Source organism: Chanos chanos, chromosome 10 (assembly GCF_902362185.1).
Source record: "Chanos chanos chromosome 10, fChaCha1.1, whole genome shotgun sequence".
Taxonomy (NCBI): domain Eukaryota; kingdom Metazoa; phylum Chordata; class Actinopteri; order Gonorynchiformes; family Chanidae; genus Chanos; species Chanos chanos.
Genome location: NC_044504.1, coordinates 24,633,679 through 24,648,006, shown reverse-complemented (window position 1 = coordinate 24,648,006; position 14,328 = coordinate 24,633,679).

Below are 14,328 nucleotides of genomic sequence, written 5' to 3'. Positions count from 1 at the left end.
ATGTGACTACTCATTTGTGTGTGTGTGTGTGTGTGTGTGTGTGTGTGTGCGCGCGCGTGAGTGTGTGTCTGTGTGTGCGTCTCTTTTTAGCAGTGTAACTGGATGTATGTGACTACTTGTTTGTGTGTGTGTGTGTGTGTTTGGAAGCGTAACTGGATGTATGTGACTACTCGTGTGTGTGTGTGTGTGTGTGTCTGTTTTTGGAAGCGTAACTGGATGTATGTGACAACTCATGTGTGTGTGTGTATGTGTGTGTGTGTGTGCGTGTGCGCGTGTGTGTGTCTGTGTGTGCGTCTCTTTTTAGCAGTGTAACTGGATGTATGTGACTACTCATTTGTGTGTGTGTGTGTGTGTGTGTGTGTGTGTGTGTGCGCGTGTGTGTGTGCGCGTGTGTCTGTGTGTGCGTCTCTTTTTAGCAGTGTAACTGGATGTATGTGACTACTCGTGTGTGGGTGTGTGTGGGTGTGTGCATGTTTGGAAGCTAGCTGGATGTATGTGACTACTCGTGGGTGTGTGTGTGTGTGTGTGTCTGTTTGTTTTAGGAAGCGTAACTGGATGTATGTGACAACTCATTTGTGTGTGTGTGTGTGTGTCTGTTTTTGGAAGCGTAACTTGATGTATGTGACTACTTGTTTGTGTGTGTGTGTGTGTGTGTGTGTGTGTGTGTCTGTTTTTGGAAGCGTAACTGGATGTATATGACTACTCGTTTCATCTGCTCAGAGGTGTTAATACGTCCACCAAGGTCACACTGCCAGTCTCCATATCCCAGATTCACACACCCTCGCATACCCACACATGTGGTTTCCGTGTTTTGTTTTGGAATTGATATGTGTGGGGATTGGCACGTCTGCGGGGTTTGCTCCTGTGCTTTCCATGTTAAAGCCAGCGTTGAACTGAACACAGGAGCAGTGATGTAGACCATACCAGTTCAGTGCACAGTGAATGTTGGTTGAGAAATTTCTAAACAGACAATGTTTGTTTTCAGAGTTGAGTGTTAGAGAACAGTCATTGTGAAGTCAGAATATTGACTTCTTGATATCAAAATCTTCTTGTCTGATTTCCTACCTCCCAGACCTAGTTCTATATTTTTCAGCTCTAAAAATCACACAGTCTGATTTTGTACTGTGTGAATGTATGACCTCAAAGATGGCACTAACATTTGGGAGTCTGTGTTATCACAGTTACATTAGGCAGTAAAATATCCCTCCCAGTATGGCAATGAAGATTATGTTTCATTATATGCTATTGAACATGTCTGTTTTATTTCATATGTAAGTGCTTCCAAATCACATGGATGTTCTCTTAAATGTTTTTTTTCTCCTTCTGTAAGGCACATTCCTTCACTTGCACCCAGCGAATGAGCAGGTTGCATGTGTGTGTGTGTGCGTGTGTATGTGTAGGATGAAGGCGCACTGGGAGCACTAATGCATTTTCACTCTCTGTTTAAACCAGTAGAATTTACTTTCTCATGTGTGCTGCTGTGTCTTGTGCGGGTTTGGGGTAAGCGTGTGGGTAGCGTGTTGCCCTCTACATGTTTTATGGTGGTCCTCATCACACCATGGCACGCGTGTTTAATCAGGGAATCAGGACCACCTGCACTTGGGGAGCCATTTGGATTACGGTCCACTTCCCTCAGCTCAGAGCTGCTCCACAGAAACCCGACGTTGTGTCGTAAATTAGACGCTTAGTGCTTGTTCTGTGAGAGAGAGAGAGAGAGAGGATAGAGAAAGAGAGAGAGAGAGGGAGAGAGGGAGAGAGAGAGAGAGACAGAGAGAGAGAGAGAGAGCGAGAGAGAGAGAGAGAGAGCTGACTGGAGCCACGGCTGGTCACGGAGATTCAGAGGAATTTAAGCAGTGTGTGTAAAACTGGTACTGATGCCAAAGACAGCACACACACTGTGCTCTCTCTCCCTCTTCATCTGGCTCTCTCACTCTCTTTCTCTGTTTGTATTTGTGTATTTGTGTATTTGTGTATTTGTGTGGGTGTGTACACATAGTTGTGTGAACTTAATCATTGCAAAGATACTCTCCAAGGACTGAAACTAGGGAGCTGAGCCAAAATTTACAGGCCTAATGTTTTTGTAGTTTAGAGAAATGATCAAGCAAAGCCTGAAACAGGTCATGATTAAAATATTCAGAGAGGAAAAACTACAGTACATTTCTGTAAAAAAATGTGTATGTTGACCAGTATCACTTGCTGAACTCATAGCATGCAATACAAGGCTTTTACTTAAGGGGTCTGTGATGTGAGACCAGCCTTTAATGTTGTAATTGTTGTGTAAGTGATTGTGAACTTACTGCACTTGTGTATTTCCCAGCAGTCAGTTTACACTGACAGACAGCCTCCCTCCACTCGTTTGATGGATTCCTCTCCTCAGCGCTTTGAACCCAATGTTTTCTTCTGGTTTTCTCTTCCTTTGTCTTACCTCTACTTCTAAACTACCTGATTACTGTCTGCTTCCGTACATACACACTGGAGAACACAGACTCATTTGTGAATCACATGCACTTACTCATACTCATTCACACACACACACACACACACGCACAGGCACACACACGCGCTGCTCATCATCGATATAAACACACACTGTGTGTAACACACTGAGTGTGTTTTTGTGTATGTTTGCATTTAATTGTGGCACCAGATCTCAGCACAAACACGATCCTCTTTTTTCTGTCCATCCTTGTCTTTCTCTTTTCTTTTCTCTCCGTGTCTGCATTATTCCTCTGTTCTCTCCCATTCCTGTCTTTCTCTTTTTTTTCTGGGTCATAATTCTTTCAGTTTAAGTGTATCACAAATGCTACCCTGTCACTCCCTCTTTTTTTCAGCTTTAGTTTAGAGTCACGCTGATTATTGGGCCCTTCCTTTGTAGCCTGCTCCCCCTCTTCAGTCAGACGAGGTCTCCCCCCCCCCCCCCCCACACACACACACCACCACCACCAACCGTACCCTCCACATAACCCGCTCCAGGAGTCTCAAACCAGAAACACATTTTTACAAACATAAAGAAAAAAATAATAGCAAAGAAAACAGAATGGAAATTTGAGAGGTGAAAAAGTGAGACAGCCTTGTCCATGACTAATATTAGAAAGCTCGAGAAATTCGGAAGAAGCTTATTTTGAGTTGTGTAAGCTATTATGATTACTTAAGAGCCCGAAGAGGAAATTCTCTTTGTGCTTTGCTTGCTTTTGAACGTGTCCATCCTGCCACTGAGGCGTAAGCCCACGGAAATCAAATTTTCATCATTTTTCACAGATTTTTTACAGAGCTGTCACTAAGATCACATTTTAGTACCAGCCAGGAAATTCTGCTGTGCTTTACTATAAAAATCACAATATATTCCCATAAATGTTTCTATTTTGGGACTGTTTACGTTTTACATTGACTCATTATACACTCCTCTTCAGAGCAACTTGCAAAAGCCCATCCTTTAAACTATGAATGGAGGTCCTGGCTTTTCCATCTTAAAAGTTTATAATGATGTTGCTCGTACACTAAAATGACACCCCTGCAACTCTCTGGTGTATAGGTATAGACCTACTGTTTGTGCACACAATCAACGCTAAAGAGTTCCCATATGTTCACCACCTATTTTCTTACTCGTGTAAGAGACTGTAAGAGCTGAACAGTTTAGGGGCTGTTTGTCTTCTCCATCTATATTTCAGTGTTTCCTCACATCTCCTAAAAGGCTTGTTCTGTGTCTTACTGCATTAACTTCAGCAGCACTGTTAGGATGTTTTGGTTTTTTTTTTTTGCCAGTTTTAACTCAACGCACAATAATGTAAAGAGGACAAATTCTTTTCTACCCATTAAATCCATTTTTGTGATCCAAGACCATTTCAAAAGATTATTCTACAGACTATGATATATTACAGAGATTTCTGTGACAAGAAACATAATTCTAATCTTTAGCAAATGTTTTCAGTTGTTTGAGTCCAGATATGAAATTCTCAGGAGGGATTTAAGCCCTGTCCACACCTAGACACAGAAATACTTTAATTCCCATACTCAGCTTTTATCACTCCATCTCATTCAGCAATGTGTGAAAAAAAAAAAAACATTCAAAATTTCACAACATAGTTTCTGGTTGAAATCTTGTTTACATGTTACACATTTCCCCTCAAATCTATGATTTATCAGCCATTCTATCGACATGCAGAGGGGTGTTTAGCATTGAACTCTTTGGATTTTAAGGGGTTTTTTTTTCAAGGCTGCTTTTCTTTGCCATGCTAATCTAAAGCTTACAGGATTTAACTGAATTAGTGAGGGAGTTTTTGCACCTCTGCGGATGTGTGGTCGTGCCAAATTCTCCTGTTCCTTTACCAATGTTTACGCTGTGTTCTGATGATGATAATCGACCACAGCTGAGAAACTTGAACATAACACAATAACAGACTGACATGGTAGCTTGGTAATAAGGCCCAAATGTGGGTGGTAGTACTCATGTATGAGGTAGGAGGATGTAATGTGTGTGTGTGTGTGTGTGTGTGTGTGTGTGTGTTTGTGCGTAAATTGTGTTAAAACATATGAGTTTCTCATCTGAAAACACTTTTCGTTGCTTAGCGTAGCTGTCCATTCTATGACAGTTCCAAACCTCTCTCCTTCCCCATTCCTCTCATCCAACACCCATCTCTACCCCCATTCCTCTCTTCCCACCCCCTCTGCCCCCCCCCACCCCTTTTTAATGTTTTAATGCAAGAGACCAGTAACAATTAGTTAAAGAACTTCTGTTCGCCTCTGCTCTGGACACCATCTTCAGCACTTTAATCCTCTACGAACCATCTTCTGTTTGTTTGTTTGTTTGTTTTTTTAAATCAGATTACATTTTTTGTATCTGATCTTTATTTTCCTGCTAAGTCAAGGTCTTGTGTGTGTTCTTAATGAAGAGACTAAGCCTGCAGTGATCAGAGCTGATTCCATTAGCGCTCTGACAAATGGACACGGTCACGTTTAACACGTGGAGGACAGGAGTAGTTATGTGCTCTGTTGTGTCTTTTAAAGAGACACACAGTAAATGTGAAGAAGGCAGGGGATAAATGCATACGCGTGGGATCCATTAGTAGTTGATCTGAGTGATCCTTTTTGTCTTGGCAGGCCTGAATCTGAATTTGATATGACATTAACCACTAGCTAAATCACAGCGCAATCAGTGGCCTTGAATAGATTTGCAAATCTAGTCCAGGATCTACAGCCCTGTTAGGTATTAGAGAGTGATTTGTGGCCAACTAACTGCAGCTTATTTGGCTGTGAATAGTACAGTAGCTATGGCTGAATGGTAAAGGGAAACATCCCAGTAACGAGACAGTTGAGGGTTCAGTTTTCGAGCATGATGGTTATCTCTACACGTCTTTGAACACTTTGAAACACTTAACCTTAAGGTAGTTCCAGTCTTTCCCTTTTTACTTTTCATTACAAACTGTGATGTCACTCTACGTAAGAATGCCAGTAAAATGAACTACCTGTGCAAAACTACAGATGCTTTACAAATGGACATGTAAAAATAGTAGCTGTGTGTTCTGGCTACACCATCTGTGGGCTGTGTTTGTGTGGGTAATGTAATCAGTGTCTAGATCAGAATGAGGTTTTAGGGTAAGGGGATTTCTCCTGTATGTGTGTGTGTGTGTGTGTGTGTGTGGCTGGCTGGCTGATTCTGAGATGCTGTGTGTGACAGAGCACAGAGTGTGTGTTTAGATACCCCACTGAATGCTGTTGACCATAATAATGTCTCAAATAGCTCTGCCACCCAGTGTGTTCCTCAGGTCTTAGTTCAGCCATCCCCATAAACACTAACACTTCTAGGATCAACAAACACATGGAAATGTTTCACTGCCAAGAGGAAGTGGTGTGTGTGTGTGTGTGTGTGTGTGTGTGTGTGTGTGTGTGTGTGTGTGAGGGTATGTTTATCTGGGGTCAAATGAGTTAATGCTCTTTCATGCAATGGGCCGTTAATCTAAACATTGAACGCGTGCACACACATACATATGGACACTCACACACATGCAACTGCATCTAGTACAGTTATGATTCAACGCATGGAAAAAGATGGAATACTGTGTACATACCCACAGTGTCAATCACCTTTCATCAGGCCCTACCACACACATGAAGCAACACACACACACACACTAACACACTCATACATATCCGTTCAACTCCCCTCAACCACATGCACACGTACATACAAAGCTGTACACACGGTCACACACCCATGCTGCAGGTTGTGTTTTGACATTGCCTGCTCAGCTGTTCTGAATCAGGCTTTGTAGTAAGTTTGGCTCCATTAAAATTGCTTCGCTTAGCTTGTTCCAGCTAAACCTTCCACCATGCAACACAAATGACCTGTCACACTTCACACTAAGGCAAACAAACGCCTCTAATTCAGCTTTTTGTGGAGTATTGAGCCTTGCAAAATACAATGAATAATGCATTAAGAGCTCATTTAAGAGTGTAATCCAAGACACTGGGGGAAACATATGAAATCAGTTGACATATTGACCTGTCTGCAGCCACAGACACAAATACGTACGCAGACACACACGCACACAGACATACATACACACGCACACGCACACACACACACACACACACACACACACACACACACACACACACACACACACACACACACACAGACACACACACACACACACACACACACACACACACACACACACACACACACAGGGGAATAGAACCCAGAGAAATACATGAAATAAACTGAGTTGTCAACCTGTCTGTACTCCTGACACTACTCTCTCAATCAGGGTTCTGTAGGAACACCAGTCAGCCGTTACATTCCACTCTAACACATCAAAACAGTTCATACACTGCTGAACAACAGTGGGCTGAAACAACACAGTTTAACACTGAGGTGAAAGGGAGAAATACTGAACTTCCATGCTGTTCCACTGTACTTTGAGAAATACTGTTTGGATGAGAAATGTGAGAACAGATATATATATATAGAGAGAGAGAGAGAGAGAGAGAGAGAGATTTATAGTGTGTTTGTAATTACTTGCCCTCTCTTGTGATTCAGTCTTTCAGGTGGGTGAAAACCTGTAGTGTTTGTTCCTTTTTATTAGGGAGTGTAAGCTGTGGATGGGGTGAGCTCTCCTTCACTGATAACTTTATTCTAAACCACAAAACAACACTAAAATCACATGGACAGAGTATAGTTTTAAAGATCACATGGTTTTAGCCTTTGTAGAATGCATGAAGTAGTTGTTTGTGATCGGTCAACTCCTCTACACATGCGCACACACACACACACACACACACACACACACACACCCATACATTCTGGGGACCCTACATTGAGTTCCATTAACAACAAAATTAAAGTATAACAACCTAGCCCTAACCCTACCACTAATCCTAACCCAAAACCTAACCCCAACCAAACTACCTGCTGACAGTGTAGTTCACCAAAAACAACTATGTCTTTTATGAGAATACAAATATGCATTTTTTTTACTGGTGGAAGCTATGATTTTGATCCCAGTTGACAAGGCATTCCCAGTAGAACAGAGTGCTTTTAGTAAAATGTCCACCTACGTTAGCAAAAACAAGTGCAAGCTCTCTCACTCTGAAACCCAGATTCAGCTGAATAAAACTAAAAGAACTAATAACTAAAACAGATTTTTGTGGGGAAGAAACAGGGAAAGAGAGACCTAAAGCTTCTATCTCTTTCTCTCCCTATCTCTCCCTCTCTCTCTGTCTGTCTGTCTCTCTCTCTCTCTCTCTCTCTCTCTCGTTGTCTCTTTTTGTGTTGGGAAAATAGACTTGTCTTTTTTTGTGGTTGTGTGGAAAGATGTTGTTTAAGTGAAGCTGTCAGAGGAGCTAAATAAGACCAGGACATGAATGAAATCCAGAGCCTGAGGGACTGACAAGCTAAAGACTTTAGAGGGAGAGGGGCAGGGACCACTGGGGACAAATACACTTGTTTATATGCTTTTATACAGACTGTGTTCACTTTTTACGTCATGGGTTGTTACTCAATGTTTCTACATCTGCATAAAACAAAACCCCAAAAAATCAGTATGTGTGTGTGTCTGTGTGTCTGTGTGTGTGTGTATGTGTGTGTGCGTGTGCACACGCAAGAAGGACAACAAGGGCATCTTTGAACAAACACACACACACATACACACACACACACACACACACACACAGAATCAAACACTCCTATTTCAGCATTACAACTGCCATCACTCTGACTACCTGTAGCGGGGGTTTGTGTGGGTGGCTCACTTGTAGTATTCAGTCACTGGAGTGTATTTATACTTAAGCTGAGTTCTGGAGTTGTGTAAACAGATACTGTTCAGAGCAGAGGGAGAGACAGTGCGTATAGAGGGACATTCCACCTTTTTTTTTTTTTTTTTTTTAAATTTGATACCAGAGATGAAGTGGGATTTCAAAGGGAGATCTCCAGTAATGGAAAGAGCAGGTGAGGCTCCAATCATGAGTGTGCTCTGTGGTCCCTAAACTCAGAGGGATGAAAACAAAGACTGTATCCCTCTGTTCTGGGTTCTTTCCACATCTCTGGGTTGTAGGGGAGTGGGCGGGTTGGCAGATTATTTTAGGATAATGACTCCCATTAATACCATTGAGGACATAAGTGTGATCAGGGCATGTAGGCAGGATTGTCACTAATCGCAGCTACAGCTCCTCTTACATAGAGAGAGGAGCACTGGGAGGGATAGAGATGACTTTGCCTAGAGGGGAGAGAAAGAGAGAGCGAGAGAGAGAGAGAGAGAGGGAGGGGGAAAGAGAGAGAGAGGGAGGGGAGAGAGAAAGAGGGAGAGAGAGAGGGAGGGAGGGAGAGAGAGAGAGAGAGTTGGGCAAAGGGGAGAGGATCTGAAAGTGTCCCGCTGCTGCCGTTTGGTTGCTCACACCATGTGGTATTTGTAGTTAAAGTTTGTGTGTGTGATTTTGGTGGTCTCTGTGGTCTGTGTGTTTGTGTGTGGTTGATGGGCAAACCAGACAAACACACTGTCAGTAATGATGCACAGTTCAACCTTGAAATCTTTACTGTACACAGCTTTTAATGTATAGTGTGTTGCACGTTAAATGCCATAATAACATTTGTGTATTTTTCCTTTCCAGGTCCTCCAGGAAAACGTGGAAGGATGGGAAGAAAAGGAGACCCTGGTGAGTCTCTCAGTTCTCTCCTCCTCTCTCTCTCTCTCTCTCTCTCTCTCTCCCTCTCTCTCTCGCTCTCTCTCTCTCTCTCTCTCTCTCTCTCTCTCTCACTCACACACACACACACACACACACACACACACACACACACACAGAGTCACAGTTGAATTGCTGTTCTGCAGAGGTCAAGAGTAACAAAACCCAATTTTTGAAATAAGCTTCAAACCATAACTGAACTTTGCTCTTAGAAGTAAACTCCTTTAGAATGCAATTGGAATGCCAGTTAAAACTACACTTATTAGAACTAAACCTAAGCTTTAGACTATGCCTGATTATCAGAACAAAACCACAACTTGACAACTAAAAAATACATTTTGAACTGTACGTTACTTTAGCACTAGACCTCACCTTTAGAACTACATAGATATTCTCATATTTAATCAAACAGGCAGAGACAGATTGGCTGTTGAGAAAACAGAGGAATCTGGTCGCTCAGTGGGAAAAAAAAAAAAAAAAAGGAATGGGTCGGGCTGCTCATGCTAGCATTTCATTGTGGTTTCTGTTCTGATCATTCTCTGAATTCTCTGTAAGGCCAGCTCTGCTGACTGGACCAGCTTGTTTCTTTCCCTTATCGGTCAGTATTGCCTAATGTGACTGACTTTGAAAGCTCATTACAAGTGAATCGTAATTGAGTCGGTACCCCATTACCTGACAGTTTCAGGTTAGCAGCTACCATTTGCTAATGATCTAGCCGAGCGGCATGCAGAACCTGAAAAAATGGACACAAAAGTCACAAAAATGGCAAGAGTAGTGCCCAAAAAGTTAGGACACTTGAGATCTCATTAGGGTGATGGAACCAGATGTTTAAAAATGGATGTGTTTTGCACCACTCATTACTGGTAAAATTAGTGTAGAAGAATGGTGAAAACGGTATGGTGGAGTCAAACACTTTGTTGTGCTAGCAGGACAACTACATCCATGCATCCGAAATATTACAGCACTATATATGTATCATAGTGTTACAGCTGTAAAACCATCTCGGAAAAAAAAATAAAGAAAAAAAATGCTTGAGTGGAATTTATTTTATATATTCCTTTTATTTTTAATTTGAATGTATATGGGTCTAAGAGTCTTGGGTTAAAAATGTGTTCCACACTGTTTCTTTTTGTAGATTAGTCTATCCTCTGTGGAAACTGGGTCACTGAAACACACCTCTTCCACTGGTATAAATTACACACACACGCGCGCGCGCACACACATACACACACACACACACACAGTTTTATCGCTTCACAGAAGGAAAATGTTAACGAGGTCATTTTTTCTGAATTGATGAATTCAGCTGTGTGTGAAGGCAGAACTTTCTACAGACAACAGTTTACTTACTGGTAAACAACCAGTTTGTTCCCACAGACACATACTGACTCATTTGCTTTCCCTAGTGTGTGACAGACATGATGAGGTATTGGCCCAGTTAGCTGTAACGTAGCAAGGAAAGGTTCAGTTTAGCTCGTTTAGTCGGAACCATCTACATGCTCTTTCATTCAAAGACTCAAACCACCTTCACACAGAGAGCAAAGGAGACTGTCTGTGGTTGCAATTGTTAGCATATCAGAAAATAGTTTATGAAAGGGTTTCACTACAGCTTTCTCAGTAATGTGACTGCTACTCCTCTGACCGCCTTGAATAGGAATCAAAATAGAACTGCTGTCAAACAAGAACTTTAATGAGACAGATAGCAAGACATGTTGCCACTCAGACATCATTATAGAAAATGCTTTATTCATGAGCTGTGGCATGAAGTGTGTGAAATGAAATTGATGACACAGATGTGCAATCAAACTCTGTATCTAGGAGGGGAGTCTTTTTTTTGTTTTTTTTACTGCAGATGATGCTGGTCAGAATCAGTTTTCCCATGTGAAAGGTGCTCCAGACATAGAGAAAGGAGAGCAGCATTTTTCATACCATACATAAATACCATCGCTCGCTGATTTCTTGGGCAGATAGAACCTGTACATCTGGTATAGTCATCAGAGTCAAGGTCTCTAGCCAGGCAGGGTTCCATGAGCTTTTACATTCTGTTTAAGTCATGTAGGTTGTCAGTCTGTACAGCCGCTTTGAATCCATTGTTTGAAAAATCTACACAAAAGTTTCATTGAAATGAATGAAATATAAGTTCATTCATGTTGACATACGGTCTTACTGTAACAATTGCCTCTTTACAGTTAAATTTTGAATGCATTTTTACTTGTACAGATTTTAGAAGGCCTGTGTCTAATACTCTTTTTTGTTGTTTTCCTTTTGAAATCCAGAGAGTATATTATTATGTAAGTTTCATGGGATAACTGGATGAAAATGGTATTAGACGGTCTCTTAGAGACCAGCCGTGAGAGGTGCAGTTTCACCCTGCCTCTTCTGAGAGTGAATAAGAGCACTGTCAGCCCTGCTGAACATAATGTAGAAGGCCTTTCCCTGGCCCGAAATTGGTCTTTGTAGTAAAGCATGTAAAGTAAATAAAATCTGAGTGATATTTCAAAAACCCTCTCAAGTATAAGAAAAAAAACCTGGGTAAGTGTGAAAATAAGCCCGTTTGTCCAAAAGGATGAATTTCTCTTTTAAAATCAGTGCTTTTATAAATCTTCCCACAGCACACTCATGTACCTCACACAAGCATGGTCCTTACTAAAATACACAATCAGATTAAAAACAGTAAAACAAACTGCCCTTTGCCCTCTGAAAATCTGTTGTGTGAGTTGAGATCACGTCTCTGCTTTCTGCTCAGTCTCTCTTTCACTCATCCAACCATCTTTCTCTGCTTAGACAAGTTCCTATTGACATTGACACACGAACACAGTTGCCATGTTCGGCATCTGTGTTTCAAATACGCTCCAGAACTGCTGTTCTGATGGAGGAGAGACTTCAAACGTTGGCAAAGCATTGTGTTTACATTATGTGAGTGACGTGTTGTCTCGGAGCCCAGGCAAAGTGGTTCTGTTTAAAGCGGGCCTCCTCTCCTTGTGTTGTTGGTTAGCTACAGTGCTGTGTCCTGGGCTCAGTTTGAATGATGCAGATGAGTGACAGAAACCTTGTGTAGACCAAACTATATTCTGTTCACCTTTTGCTATATATAGAGAGACAGACAGAGAGAGAGTTAGAGGGGGAGAGACAGAGAGAGAGAGAGGGAGAGAAAGAGAGAGACAGAGAGAGAGAGAGGGAGGGAGGGAGAGAGAGAGAGAGAGGGCCAGAGAGGGTGAGGGTATAGCCAAGGCTGTATTACCTTTGTGACATTTTGGAAGAACATTTAGATCTACATTACTTTGGTAAATAATAAACATGTAAATAGCACTTCATTTTTTTAATGAATATGTATAAACATTAATCACAGTTTTGTAAATGTTTTGGTTAGGGAAACAATTATTTTACCAAATAAATTGGTCAAATATATAAAAATAATAATACCAAAATGATCAAACTCCCTGTTCCATTTTGTACTCACTCCCTCTCTCTGTTGCATGTCGGCACACCTACTTACTCACACACACACACACACACACACACACACACATGAACATGTATATGCAGACACACGCGCACATGCATGCACACACACACACACACACACACAGTTTAAGATGGGTCAGTGTTTGTTTTTCTAATGGTTCGGTGCTAGAGGCATTTGTCCCAGCGTCTAGACAGCATCAGTAAATGTAAAGGACTTTCACGCCTCGTAAACAACAGCAGGTCTCTATTCACTGTCTCTTTTCACTTTCTCTCTCTCTTTTCTCCTCTCTTTTCCACCACTGTTTTTCTTTACAAGCGTTTCAAATGTTCACACGACTCCCACTAATTTATTACACAACACACAGCATTTGCGTCTCCCTTTCAACAAACCCTGTTAGGCCTGAGAGAGCAGGCAGAGGGCGGTTGGTGAATTACAGCTCACATCATATGACTTTAGTGCAACCTAATACTACCTCAGGCAACTTTAAGTGACACTTTAAAAAAGAATAAATGAATAAATGCAAATATTAAAAAAAAACTCAGAAGTGTCTTTACAAACCATTAAGTGAGATGTATGTGTCTGTGATCTTAAAATTCACCTCTAAAATGGACAGATCTACACTGTATTCAATACATATATTCAACAAAACTCCTCTAATCAAACTCCAGTTTTGATTAGAGCTCTATAAACCACAAGGCTTGACAGAACATTGTTACAGAAAGAGAAATGATGTCAGATATTATGAACATGTAATCACTGGTCCGTGACACAGATTACAAACTAAAGAGTATTGCTACAGTACTTTCTTTTCTGATTCACTGCATCACTAAATAGGAGACAGTTAACAAGAACAATAATGAGCTTAAGGTCAAAACATTTACACAACATTTACAAACATTAAATTAACTCTGTGGCAGGCACTGTATGAACATTGTATGTGTTATCTGATGACAGGAGTTTGAGATTCTTCCCAGATTCTGTAGGATTTTGTTATGGGTTTGTAGTGCTGCTGTGATATGCGGTGGCCTCCAGGAGCGTATTTAGACATTTTTTACTGGATCCCTACAAAGGGTTCGCAAATGACTCGGTAAACATTATTCTATCTGCAGCCCGTCTTTTAGCCAATCAGTGCCTTAAACGTTATTCAGCCTACAGCATGTCTTTTAGCCAGTCAACCCCATGATTTCACAACCTCAAAGGAAAAGTTTGAAAATTGTTCATCTTTTCACCATTATGTTTTTAAGAGTACATGAGATGCCAGTGGGGCTTGTCCAAACTATCATCTACAAAGCTGTTAGTGAGAGCATGACAGTGAACGCATGAAAAATGTGATGGACCCTTCCTTTAATGGCACTTCTATCATATTGTTTATTTTCTTTGGCCCACGGGAAGAACAGCGGTTACTTAGGCAACAGATATTGCAGATCAGAAAAAGCCACAAATAAACAGATGAGTGAAAGCAGTAAACATTTCACTCAACATAATCAGTTCCATCATATGAACTGGTTTTTTTTTTGTTTTTTTTTTTAAAGAAAACAGTGAATATATTCTATTTGTGGAGCACAGAAGGCAAAGCGATTACAGACACACTGTAAATTTCTCTCCCTGTCTCTCTCTCTCTCTCTCTTTCTCTCTCTCTCACACACACACACACACACACACACACAGTATCTGTCAGAATGACA